Genomic DNA, 14,629 nt, shown 5'->3' with positions numbered 1-14,629 from the left:
ATGCTAGTACCCCATAGAGCTGGAGCCACTCAGTTCAGTCATGCCATTGCACGACCCTAATTGGTCCCTTGGTTTTTACATCGAACTTGCATTGCAACTGAGTGGCTCTGCTTTTACTGTGGATGTTGTGGAGGAGAAACACGAAGGCCACACTGTACCCACCATTCCAGAGTCTCGTCCCGTCATGGCTGCCTTTCCAGAGTCTTGTCCCGTCATGGCTGCCCTTGGGTCCTCGGACAAGATGGCCGCCTCTATGCCTGTGTCTTCGGACAAGATGGCAGCCTCTACACCTGTGTCTTCGGACAAGATGGCAGCCTCTACACCTGTGTCTTCGGACAAGATGGCCGCTTCCACGCCTGTGTCTTCGGACAAGATGGCCGCCGCCACGCCTGAGCCATCAACCAAGAAGGCCGCCACCACGCCTGAGTCCTTGGAGGTGGTAGTGTTGACCATATGGGCCATGACTGTCTTGAGTGTTTGGGCTGCACACACGTCGGTTCCAGCCCTGACATGATTCCTGTCTTGTGTTACCCTTCTCTTGTGTGGACTTTTGTTATTTCCTGTTCTGTGCCATGTTTTGTAGTCCTTTGTAGTTCTCTTACGAGAGGTTCTCTCGTATTGCGTAAGTTTAGCTTACGCTACGGGAAAGATTCATCTTCTCGAGATATTGAAGCCAAAAAATGATCCTTAATTTTGTATATGTTGTCAACGCAGTGCAGCAGCTAGCAGACCTAGAGCGGGCATTCTAGCGCGCTCATAGGCTGCCCTGCGGGAACTGCACAGCCTACCAGTGAGCCCGACGTGACGTCACGTCAGCGCCCTCGCCGCGTCCTAGCCCGCCAGAATGGGCGTGGCTTAGCGTATATAAGCGGGGCTCGGAGGCTAATTCTCTGATTTTCATCTCTTCAGCGAAGCTGCTCGCATCGCTGGACCTTGAGAAGCCGCCGCCGTTGAAACAGCGACAAAGCCAGCTAGGACAGTGACTGAGGAAGCCGGCCGCCTTCGCCACCTTCAGCCTTCCGAAGCGAGCTACGCTATCCGGCGTTGTATCCTTTTTCTCATTGCAAATCCGAGCATCTAAAAGAGCACGAGCGTCTTTTTAAAGATGCCTCGGTCCACTTGCGGCTCGTGCAGAGCCCCTCTCAGCGTCGGAGACCGCCACGTTATATGCACTCTCTGCCTGGGACAGGAACATGCTGCTCTTGCCCTCTCTTCGGGAGGATGTGAGCACTGTGAGGATCTTCCGATGTCGACCCTGCGTGCTCGACTCGAAGCCTTCCAGGACGAAGCTATCTCTCCGCCCTTTGCTGCACCGCGCAGGAAAAAGAAGCGCCGTTCACAAAGGCCGCAGGAGCCTGCCGCCGCCGCGACGTGCTTGCCGGAGTCCCTCCCTCGAGCCTCGCCGACGCCCTCCACGCCTCTTCTCAACGACGCACAGCCGCCGGCTACGGCCCGCCCTGCCGTCGAGTCTGAGGACGACGCGGATGGACCCGCCGCAGGAGATAGCTGTTCCATCCTAGCTTCGGATAGCGAGGACTGGTCGAGCTCTCAACGCTCCGCCTCCTCTTCTATTCAGGAGTCTGGGAGAACACGCGCTGGAGCGGAAACCGAACTGATGCGCCTCCTGTCACAGGCCGTCGACCGCCTCGGGCTGGAGTGGTCACCGCCTCAGGAGCCCGCCCCCAACAGGCTTGATGGCTGCTTTCTTCAGAGTCGCCGCCGTCAAGCGCCCACTTCCAGGCCCGCGCCCTTCCTCCCTGAGCTGCACTCAGAACTGGCTAAATCGTGGAATGCCCCTTTCTCTGCGAGGCTTCATTCCTCTATCTCCGCGTCGCTCTCCCAAGTGGACAGCGCCGCCGAGAAGGGATACAGCTCCATTCCAAAGGTCGAGGAAGCTGTCGCAGCACACCTTTGCCCGCCCTCCGCGAGATGGCGCTCAAAGTCTGCCCTACCATCTAAAGCCTGCAGGACCACATCTGCCCTTGTCGGTCGCGCATACGCCGCCGCCGGACAAGCAGCTTCCGCCCTGCACTCGATGGCTGTTCTACAAATTCTCCAAGCCGATCTCCTCCGTGAGTGGGACGAGAAAGGCCGGGACCCAGCTGCCGTTACGGACCTGAGGAGCGCGACGGATCTCTCCCTTCGCGCTACCAAGTCTGCGGCCCAGGCCCTGGGGAGATGCATGGCCTCGTTAACTGTAACTGAGAGGCACCTTTGGCTGACGCTGGCTGACATGAGAGAGTCTGAGCGATCCGTTTTCCTCGACGCCCCTCTCTCACCCTCCGGTCTCTTCGGCCCAGCAGTGAACGGGATCGTCGAACGTTTTTCTGAGGTGCAGAAAACGTCGCAAGCCATGAACCTGTTGCTGCCGCATCGCGCTAGCTCCGCTGCAGGTCGCTCACGTGACCAGCCGCCTGCACGAGCCGCCACGCAGCGCCCAGCTCAACCCAGACAGAACAGCCAGTCTTCGCAGTGACAGGGCGGCCGCCCTAAATCGCGCTCAGCTAACCGCAGCAGGCCGCACCCCCCACGAGGGCCTCGGCCGAGGATCGCGTTGAAACCTGAGCACGCGAAGCCCTCCTAGCAACATCAGGAGGAAAAAGACGGTTGTGTCTCGCCACGGCCGGACCACCGTCAAAACTTCTAGCCCTGTCAGTCCCCTCATCTCAAGCTACTGCAGTGGATCATTTAGCAGTCAACGAGTCGGTTACACAACCCGCTCGCCTGCACACAAACGCCGTTTTTACTGCGACCCAGAGCAATCTCATAAAGAGCAAGTTATCTGGTTATCCGGCTCATGCCGAAGGTGTTTTATGTGAGTGAAAGTAAAAGTGCCCACAACCCAGTGTTCACCCCTACATGTAAACACAACACTTCCCGTGTCTCACATAGAGCCCACTCTCATGAAGCAGGCAAATGCTGCTCGAGTGTTGCCCATAGCAGATGTGCCCACGTGCACACATCTTCTATCTGCCCGCTCTGTCACACAGCCAAGCCGCGCGCTTCACATAAAGCCGCGCGTGCACCACAGTGCGCAGTCCCACATGAGCCACAATATAAACGTAAGTCTCGTGCCCGCTCACAAGCGCTCACGCTTACTAACTCGCGCTTCACCAGTGCTGTTAAACACACGCCACAAAGCGCAAGCTCATGCCGGTCAATCTATGGTTGTAAGTCGCGCGTCCGCCCACGAGCGCCCGCGCTTACAAGCCTGCACGCCTCTCAAGGCGCCGCTCGCGCATCACAATTTGATCACAAAGCTCCCCCATTCACAGTAATCGGGAAGCTGCAAATGAAACAGCCTGTCACTGTTTTCAGCGAGCCGCCCCATATAAGCACACAGAGCGCGCGTGCGCTGCGCCCGCTCCTCCGGATCAGTCTCTCGAGCCCGCACAGCGCGGCGACCAGAGCCCGGAGTCCATTCTACCCTTAGCTGCACATATAAAAGCATGGGAAAACATCCCAGGGGTATCGAAGTGGGTGCTAAACACTATAAAGCAGGTTTATGCGTTACAGTTCGCTCGCCGTCCCCCTCGGTTTCGAGCGCGGACCGCGACGACAGTGAAAGCAGAAGTAGCACACCTACTTCGCTCAGAAATAACAAAACTGCTGTGCAAAGGGGCCATAGAACCGGTACCGCCTTCTCTGAGCGAGTCAGGCTTTTACAGCCGTTATCTTTTCGTGCCCAAAAGGACGGGGGACTCAGACCCATACTGGATTTGAGGCATGTGAACAAAGCTCATGAAAAGACCGTTCAAAATGCTTACAACCAGACAACTCCTCGCGCACATTCGCCAGGGGGGCTGGTTTATATCTCTCGATCTGAAAGATGCCTATTTCCAGATTCAGATAATACCCCGTCACAGGCCATTCTTGAGATTCGCTTTCGACGATCGGGTTTATCAATACACCGTCCTGCCGTTCGGCCTGTCCCTAGCACCCCGTACTTTCACGAAGTGCATGGACGAGGCTCTCGCCCCCTTGAGAACTCAGGGCGTGCGAATTTTGAACTATCTGGACGGTTGGTTGATTCTAGCACAGTCAGAGACAGAGCTATTCAGAGGTGGGAGTAAGTCACACATGTGCAAGTCACAAGCAAGTCTCAAGTCTTAACCTTCGAGTCTCAAGCAAGTCCAAGTCAATTTTTTATAAAAGCAAGCAAGTCCAGTCAAGTCACTGCCTTATGTCAAGCAAGTCAAGTCAAGTCGTAGCTTGGGTCACAAGTCACTGGCAAGTCATACAAACGTTTGATGATTTCACTGAATTTATATATTAAAATAAGTTAAAACTACATAAGTTGTGGACTATGGTTTTATTTGCAACATATATTTTTTAAATATGCATTTCCACATACAGCTGAGTGGTTACTACAATAAAAATCTAAAAAAATAAATACAATTTCAAACTACATAGCCTAAAATGTAAATGTAACTGAAATTAGGCCAACATTAAAGCATGAAAAAATAAATATGCCTCAAACATTGCAGAAGACCATTAAAAGGTATTAAACAATTCACAATTCAAGTATAATGGTTCCTATGCCACCAAATGGCATTCTTCAAACTGGCATCCCCTTTAGTTATATAACAGCCGTTAGCATTTAGCCTATTATGAAGTTAATACCGTCAATAGGTGGCGCCAAATCACCGTCTTAATGTACGAGTCATAGAAGCAGTCAACTGATTTGTTCAAAATGACATATTCGTTTTGGAACTAAGCAACTAGGTCACTGAATCACAAATACGCATAACTCTTTCTGTGGCTTGTTTGGAACTATTGTCATTGGAGAAATAGAGCAAAAACAGAAAATATTAGGAATATTATGTCTAAAATGTCACATCACAATATTCACTCTTTGTTTACTGAACTGTTTTATAAAATCATCACATTTGCAATCGCGCCAATAATCTGTAAATTTTTTTTTTATATGTTATAATTATGAAAATAACTCATACTAGGGCCATTTTTCCACCACATTTTGAATTTTGGGTGAATATTAATTCTGCTGGCATTTTTTGCCACCAACCCCCTGATAACATTAAGAGAAACATAAACGACAAAACTAACAGTTTTCTATATTGTTTTTCGTCATTGGAAAGAACAACATTTTTGGCTTTAAAGCATGATTTAAAAAGAAATGTGGCAAATGTTATACAAAACATATACCATCATTAATTATCATTTGAATATTGACAACATTAAGCTACATTTGAAAACATAATTGTGTATAAAGAGGCATGCTGTTTTGACCAATATTATTCTCTCTAGATTTAAAGATAGTCAAATTAACTATAACAAACAGGTTAAACAAGCCATAGCTTACTTTTAGACGTGGCGAATGAAGTTAGACTGTTCGAGGTTGTGATGGTCGTCCGATAGGCTATCCCTGGCCAGTTATTATGCGTACAACAAATCTTCTTGCATGAATATGGTCATTTTCTAGTGTTTATATCCAAAAAGATACGATGCAGGGAGATGTTTTTGTATTTAGCGCGCTCACCGCGATGTAGGCTATTTCTGGGCTTGTGCAGCGTCACGCAATCGCGCAGAATCTGATGACGTCAATGGTTCCGTTGCTTTCATTTTGTTTATCAATGGATGTTGCGATGATTTATATAAAAATGTATATCAAGTCATTCTCGAGTCATACAGTCCAAGTCAAGTCAAGTCTCAAGTCATTGGATCTCAAGTCAAAGTCAAGTCGAGTCATTTTCTTAATTTAGTCAAGCAAGTCTCAAGTCCTTAAATTTGCGACTCGAGTCTGACTCGAGTCAAGTCATGTGACTCGAGTCCCCCATCTCTGGAGCTATTATCTCACAGAACTGCGCTTCTCAGCCATCTGAAATGCCTAGGTCTCACGGTCAACTGGACCAAGAGCTCATTACTGCCCAGTCAGTCAATTTCCTTTTTAGGAATAGAACTGGACTCAGTGACCATGACCGCGCGCTGTGTCCGGCAACTGGCCATGTCATTCACGGCGGGCAGTGTTTCCCCTCTGAAAAAATTCCAGAGGATGCTAGGTTTGATGGCTTCAGCCTCGGCGGTACTCCAGCTAGGTTTACTACGCATGCGCCCGCTACAGCACTGGCTGGCCGCGCGTGTGCCACACCGAGCTTGGAAGTCGGGTCGCGAGCGGATCAGAGTGACTCAGAGCTGTATCACAGCTCTGCAGCCCTGGTCAGCGGCCGACTGGTACCAGAGGGGAGTGACTATGGGGGCGGTCTCATACAGGAAGGTCATCTCGACGGATGGGTCCAACGCAGGTTGGGGCGCCACCCTCGAGGGCAGACCAGTCTTCGGCCTGTGGTCAGACCGGGAAAAACTCCTCCATATAAACTGTCTGGAAATGATAGCGGTCGAGAATGCGCTGAAACGCTTCCTCCCGCTCAGGACCACCATGTTCTAGTCCGTTCGGACAACATGTCTGTGGTGTCCTATTTAAATCGCCAGGGCGGCGTCAGATCCAGGAACCTCTGCAATCTGGCGGAACGCCTCCTCGTTTGGTCTCAGCACCATCTGCGCTCACTGAGAGCTGCACATGTGCCGGGTCACCTGAATGACGGCCCAGACAGACTGTCCAGGGACAACGTTCCCCCGGGAGAATGGTCCCTGCACCCCCAAACAGTCCAGTTATTATGGCGCCATTTTGGCAAAGCAGAAGTCGACCTTTTTGCGTCACAAGACAACGCTCACTGCCCGACGTTCTTTTCGAAGGACAGGGACGCGCTTGCCCGGACGTGGCCCAGCCGTCCGCTATATGCATTTCATCCTGTATCTCTGTTACCACAGGTGATCAAGAGAATCAGGGAAACGCGCCATTCAGTGCTCCTCATAGCCCCGCGTTGGGAGAACCAGACTTGGTTCCCAGAGCTAATGCGGCTGTCACAGACAGCCCCATGGCCTGTCCTGCTGAGAGCAGACCTCCTCTCTCAAGCGCGCAGCTCGATCTGGCATCCCCACCCGGAGCACTGGTCGCTACACGTGTGGGTGATCAACGGGTATCCCTGCCAGACGCAGTAATGAACACAATCTCGCAGTCTAGAGCACCTTCTACCAGAAGGCTCTAAGCGTCCAAATGGTCTGTGTTCTCTAAGTGGTGCACTAGCAAAAACCTGGATCCGCGAACGTGTGGGGTCCCATTCAGAGCACAGGTCATTTCTCTATCGGCTCTGCCAGCATCCGATAGTGAAAGTGATGTTAATCTCCTCTGCCCAGTCAGAGCTCTGAGATTGTACATTACGCGCTCCACCCCATTCAGGCGCTCTGAGCAGCTGTTTGTTTCGTTCGGTGGGCGCACTAAAGGTCTCGCCTCCTCGAAAATTTTGTGGCCCCCTTGACATTAAAGTTTAATGTTAGTGCGGCCCGTCTTTGCGTGTGCCGCGTTTTTTTTATCCCTTATGAGCTACCATAGATAGTCTCGTGACAGCTTACGGTGGGTTTGTTGTCAATAGTTGTCATAGACAACCGCGAAGTACAAACATACTGCGCCTGGAAAAAATGAGCGCTTCGCTTCAATTATGAGCGCGCTTGCCGCGCGCCTACATTTGAAATAACGAACTTGAGCGCGCAAAATATGTGAGCGCAATATGTGAACAGGCCCCTTGGCGAGCTACCACCAATCAGACCACGAGCTACTGGTAGCTCGCGAGCGACGTGTTGGAGACCCCTGCTCTAAAACAATGTGAGAATAATAATTTTGAGCTTGTTGTAATATGTGTCCAACAGGTTTATAAGAAGGTTTGCTTTGATTTGTGCAAAGTCAGTAATTTGCCTGAGACACTATACATGTGTAGAAAGAATTCAATAAGACGGGCAGACATGACTGCAAATATTTGTATTTCAAAATCAATAATTGTTTTTCTAAGTATAATAAAAGGAAATGTGCCTTCCAAAAAAACATTCAATATAATATTAGTGTTGTATAAAGAAAATAAAAAGGACATGAGCAAATATAAGAATCACAAAGATGTTGTGTATAAGGAAAAGACAAAGAAAGTTTGTAAAATGAACTTCAACTGTCAGAAGGACAGCTCATGAAGAACCAATCATGTACAGAAAGGAATTTTCAAATTCAGAGGAACAGTTCAGAAGAAACGTTGATAATAAAGATTGAGAAGATTGGATCAGTTGTGCTCCTTTTTTGGAATACTTGACTGCTATTTTTTTGTGGAATACTTGATGTGGCCCAGCCTGACCCAGACTCTACCTCCAGCGGCCCCCAGTTAAGTTGAGTTTGAGACCCCTGATGTATATGTTTTAGTGTTTTTGGAAACATATGAAAATTGCATTTTAAATACAAATACTAATGAGGTCACATTGAATATTAATACATTTCAGTGTTTGATTGTATGGACATTTTTGTTTTGATAAACTAGTTTGATACCTTGTTGGGTCTCCACTCAGTGTATAATGTAAAATCTCTGTCCTGAAGCTAGAGCAGTTGATAGCAACTTGTGTAGATGTGTTAGTTCCCTATCAGTCAGTCACGTTTGATGTTACGTCAGAACGACTTGGGATCTCGCCTGAGAAATCACCTTTGAGTGTAAACAAAACAAGCCAGTGGACATTGTCGAGTGAGATTTGCATTGCGAACCACACCCCTCAAAGTTGGTATTAATGGAAGCATGCTGAACTCAAGATTTTAATTCGGAGCCGAGTATTTCTCACAATTCTGCTCTGCAATTGTCGTTCGAGTGTGTACAACGAACCAGGAAGAAGCTCTTTAGAGAGTGTTGGTGTGACGTTGGTGAGTGTTGGTTATTTTTTTTGCTCATATGTTCTAAGCAGACAATGCCAGCCGTCTCAGCCACCGCTAAATCCTCCAAGTGGTCGTTGAAACACCATCTCTGAGACGGGCGACCTGGAGATGGACAGAGCTTCTCTTCGCATGTTGAAGGGCAGAGCAGAGAATCTTTTGTTGGGTAAAATTTCTGTTCCGCCCAACTTCTCAGTAAATTTCTCAGTAAAAGAGTTGCTTCCTCTTTCTCCCAAGAGGGCGCGGATGGCTGTGTGCCGTGCCACTCTCATCCACCTCTCCTATCTCCAGCAGGCAGTGGTGTGTGGTTCAAGGATGCGATGCCTTCTCATGCACCCCCTGCCGACTCGTGGAGCCAGGTAAGTGTTGCACTGTGCACTCGGTCCCCACTCTGGGACACAGTGCCTTCTGGGTCGGACCCCTCTGCTGCACCATGCTGCCCCACTGCGGGTATGCAGGTAGTCCCCAGACCCCACATGTACGGCGTCTGGAATCCTGGATAGTGCTTCCAAGCCTGTCTCACTGGCTTATTTTGACTGTCAGACTCCGCTATGGAATTCAGTTAGCCTGGTGTCCCCCCAGGTTCAGCGGCATCCGGTTCACCTCAGTAGTAGACAAGGATGCTCCTGTCCTGTGTGCGGAGATTGCAGTCCTACTGGTGAAGGACGCAATAGAGCCGGTTCCTCCTGCCAATATGAAGACAGGGTTTTACCGTACGTCATTGTACCCAAGAAAAGCGTTGGGTAACGGTCAATCTTGGACCTTTGCTCTTGAATCGTTCAGGATGTCAACGCAGAGATGCATCTCTGAATGCATTCGTCCCCAAGATTGGTTTGCAGTGATCAAATTTAAGGACATGTACTTTCATATCTCAATTTTCCCTCGACACAGACCGTTCCTACGCTTTCGTTCGAGGGACAGGCATGTGAGTAAAAGGTCATCCCCTCCGGGCTGTCCCTGTTGCCTCGCTTCTTCACTAAGGTCGCGAAGGTGGCCCTCGCTCCTCTGAGGGAGCACAGTGTTATCATTCTCTACCTTGACGACTTGCTCATTCTGGCCCACTCGCGAGAGCAGTTGTGCGAACACTTGATGCTCAAGCACCTCACCCATACGGGCAGGAGTTCCCCTAGAGCAAGTGTCCGGGCATGTTGTTGTGCCACCAGATGCCTCCACCAACGGCTGAGGTGCCAGGTGCAACGGGCATGCTGAGACTGCAGTGCCACATCAATTGCCTCGAGTTGCTAGCATTATGGCTTGCTCTGCACCGCTTCAGATCGCTGCTACAGGGGAAGCATGTGCTGGTCCGGACGGACATCACTGCGGCCGTTGCATACATCAACCATCAGGGTGGTCTATGCTCCCGGAAAGGAGGGAACGGAGATGTTACGGCCCGTCGCCACAATTGCTGTACCACAGCTGAAACGGCCGGGACACCGTCTTGGCTCCTCAACGCAAAACTTGAATGGGTGAGTACTAGTAGCACACTTCCATTTATACCTGCTTCTTGGGGTGTGGTTCGCAATGCAAATCTCACTCATCAATGTCCATTAGCTTGTTTTGTTTACATTTGAAGGTGATTGGGCTCTCAGGCATCATTAGAAACCTAGATGTTTCTTAGACATATTTTCATTCTTTAATGAGCATCATTTGAGATTGGAATTACTGTAGCATTTAAAAGGTAATATTTTAATAGATAAACAGGTGTTGAGACAAGGGGGAAAAATACATGTACATTATCACAAATCAAACTGAGAGCATGTGCGGGGGATTTTGGTCAGTTTGTATGTTGTTTACATGGTGGTGCTGTAAATTCATTTTTCATTACTTTGGCTCAGGCATCAATCCCATTGACAATTCCTTCCAGATGTTTATGTCAGTCCCCTGTGTGTTTTAGTATCTTTGGATGGCGTACTCATCACCAAGTGCACATCTGTCCCATCCATCTCAATCAGACAGAGTCTGTGAAAACAACCTCTTTATCACGACTGATTAAGAAGAGATTCTGCCTTTTGACTCTTCAGATTTGATCGAAATTTAAACTTTTCATCATAAGCAAGCGATATAGACTCACCTAAACAACCCCTGTCATTAATGTCACACTGAAATGCTTGCGGGGTATTCATTTTTCCTTTAATGCAATCCCGGTAGCCTGTTTTAACTCAGTGGGCAGGGTCACAAAGTCTTTTATGCGCACCAATACTGATTTTTGTCAAAATACAGTAAAAAAGGTAATATTGTGAAATATTATTACAATTCAAAATAATTATTCTCATTTTAATATATTTTAAAACGTAATTTGTTCCTGTGATGGCTAAGCTTAATTTCGGGAGCTTTTACTCCAGTCTTCAGTGTCAAATGATCCTTCCTTAATGATTTTAACATGCTGATTTTGTGCTCAAGTAGCACTTTTTTATTATTACTTTCACAGTTGAAAATAATTCTGCTGCTTAGCTATTTTTGTGGAAATCATGATTCATTCTTTTCAGAATTCTTTGATGAACAGAAAAAAAAAATCTAAATTCAGTAAAAGTATTTACTGCCAATTTTGATCAAATTGTTAAAAAAAAAATAATAATAATCTTCCTGACCCTAAACTTTTGACCAGCAGGGCACCTCTGAGACTTAACGGTATAGTTTACCCCAAAATTAACATGTTTTTTGTCCAGAGTTTTGTGCAGTGATATATTGTCATCAGATTCAAATGAATGTTGATGGACTGTTAAAATATAATTATAATATGCACTTGTTTACAGGTACTGCACTCAAGACCTTCACGTCAACCAATTTCCGTACAGCAACCGGAAAATGCTCTATACTGTCAGATTGAACAGTTGGACCTGTGAAGAGAGCAATGGACAGGAGTTAAAGACTACACATCAGCCAAGCGATTAGTGGAGGAGAGCAGCGTGTGGGGGAAGAGTGAGTGACAGGCGGTTCATGGCCCTGTGCAGGTAGACGTTCATGCTTGGCTGAGCTGCACTCAGACAGGGGAGATGACCCGGAGTTTGGCCAAAATGTTTACTGGCAGATGTGTTTTAAAGGAGTCCTCCTTAGCTGGTCATGGCAGCGGAAAATACCCTGCTGTTCAGCGCATCTGCAACACTCCACTCGTCCACGGTTCTACCTACAAGAATCCTGACCTTTTAAAAAGAAATGATGGAGAAGCTGGCCATGGCTTGAATTCCTCTTTTTCTTTCTCGTTCTTTCTGTCTTTCTCTCAGTCCCTCCTTCCATTTCTTTTTTCCATACCATTGAACCCCTGTCTATGTTAGGCTTGAAGGCAAATTCTTCCCCCCTTTGCATCCTGTTTCATATTACTTTTAAGTCTAGTGCTGGCCCGGCCCGAGCCCCTCGGCTCTTGGCTTCTGTGCAGCGGTTCGCGTCAGAAGTTACGATTTGTGATGCGCAGATGACATGAGCAAGGAGTTGCTGGTGGCTGTTAAGACGCTTTTGCAAACCAAAGCCCGTAATGTGTTATATGATGTGACTGGAAACCAGCACCAACACCAGCAAACTGCTGTTTTCCCAACACACAATAGAGTGTCTGTATGGTTACGGTGATAGACAGATCACCATATGACCATATGGTAGTAAGGAGTACCTGTCTAAATTTTTGTTCCAGGATTTCAGACGTTTCAACACATTGCTTTCCTCAGTGTCAGTTAGCTCATCCTTGTCTAGCCTTTCATTCACATGCACCTTGCACTTTTTGCACCATGCAGTGTATAAAAAAAAATAAAAAAAAATTGCTAGACTTTTTCCAGTCTGGACTGAAGTCAGTGTGCGGTCAGCAATTATCTTGTTTGTTTGCAATTACTTTTTTGGCTCTACACACCTGAAGCAAAACATTTTTTAAATCTATTTGGAGTGCAATTTGGAGTTTATTTAATTACACTGTAAAAAGGCCAACTTAAAATAAAGTAACCCAACTGTTTATTGTGTTTGGTTTTGAGAATGGCACACTTTGCTTTAGTTAAAGATCATTTTGCGTATGCTTTTTAAAGTGAAAATGGGTGGGCAAGAGAGTGCAAGTGAGCAGGATACAGAGGTGAGGTTGTATGGAAAGCTGTTCACTGTATACATGAGCATGATTTGCTGCTCATGTATTTGCTAGCAGTGGGGACACACTCCTCATTTACAATAATTTGGATTCAATAATATTTCAAAAAAAAATTGTGCACATAAATATGCAAATTATTAGTGAATGTGGCCCACTGACTGTGTGAATGTAGCCTGTGAGAGCAGTACATGAAAATACATGGTCATAGCGATGGTGATTTTGCTATTTAAATTACATTGTTACATAGTCTGATGTGCACTGTTGCATGAATATGCGCCATGGCATCTACAATGCAGTTTAGAATAATGCTATTTAGCATATACAGATGTTTAATGGAACATTCATGTAAAATCATGCAACTGGTGTTTGCAATATCATAGGCAGTGGTTGCAGATGAAGGCCACAGTGTTGGGGAGCATGATTGTTTTTGTGGAGGCAATGCTCTGAGCTGTATGCTGCTATAGTAAAGAGCATTACGGAGAGACAGTAAGCCACCCTGGTGCTAACACTCACACTCTCCCGCCAGTAGGGTGGTCACAGCTCACTGAGCAGCTATATCACTGTGGCAATGAGCTATTAAATCCAATACAACCCTCTTAGTCCTCAGTGCCTCCACAGGAACATGAAGTCTTAGAGCAGAATACACTGTTGTATTCATATTTATTTACACAGTTTTGGAGCCAATAAATAAAAATGTTAGATTTAAGTCTCAATATCATAATAACACAAAAGTGTCATTAAAAATTTAACGTAAAAAAAAAAAAACTTTTTAAGTAATTTGCCGTAATCTTTCATTTCGATTTCTTTAAAAATCAACTAAACTGACTCTGTGTACAAGCTTTTTTCAAATAGTAATTAGCAAAGTCATGTGGTGTTAATAACATAAAATAGGAAATTATGTGATATAGAGGGCCCCATGTAGATCCTCGTCAAGCTCAATAAGTCTCTTAAAATATCAGATAATTTGTCCTTTTTATGACAAGGCGTGTTAGCTCAGATAGTAAAATGTCTATAAATAATAAATAAATACTATATATATATATATATATATAAACGTATATATCAACTCAAATATATTCAAGAAAATGTTATTATTTTATTTAATGGTTAGACCACATTACATTTTTATAAAACTTAAATGCTATAGCGTGTACTTTGTTAACTACTTATTAGTCTCTATTTTTGATTTAATTTTTTTTAGCTTGTTGCAGCTAAAGTATATCAGGAATCTCACTAGGGGGCCTTCTGTGCCCAGGGTATTGTTTTTGCTTGTGAAAAGTCCCTACAGGCCAGAAGAGCAAAAAAAAAAAAAAAAACATCTCAGCCATCACACCTGAGAGAAAAGAGAGCTTTAGCAAGCCAACAGCAAACAACTCAAATCTCTCTCAGCCCGAGCTGACAACAGCCAGACAGGCTTTCCCCCGGTGACTGTGCCTGCTGATAATTTACTTTTCTGGGGAGGACATGTTTGTCGGGGGAAACAATTGGCAGGTTAAATAATTGATAGGGGACATTTTATTGAGGCGCACCAAGATTTTGCTGCTGACCCTGAGTCAAGGTCACTGTGGCTGAAGGTTTCATTTCGAAAACCTCTGTCATGAAGGCTTAGAATCACTTAGTGTTGTTAAAACCTCAATTTACAAGCTTAATTCAGCTGGGTGACATGAACAGCTGAACAGCAGATATGTCAAGCTCTGACAGGTTCGAGCCTGACTGTATATAACATTTGCCCACCTATGTAAATTGGAGCTTTGCTTGTATTTTCATATCCATACGTCTGACAGCTATATGGCCATCCTGCTCAGTAAAACACA

This window comes from Rhinichthys klamathensis, unplaced genomic scaffold (genome assembly GCF_029890125.1).
Source record: "Rhinichthys klamathensis goyatoka isolate OS25496 unplaced genomic scaffold, OSU_Roscu_1.1 h1tg000036l_1, whole genome shotgun sequence".
Lineage (NCBI taxonomy): Eukaryota > Metazoa > Chordata > Actinopteri > Cypriniformes > Leuciscidae > Rhinichthys > Rhinichthys klamathensis.
Note: the sequence above shows the minus strand (reverse complement) of the source record.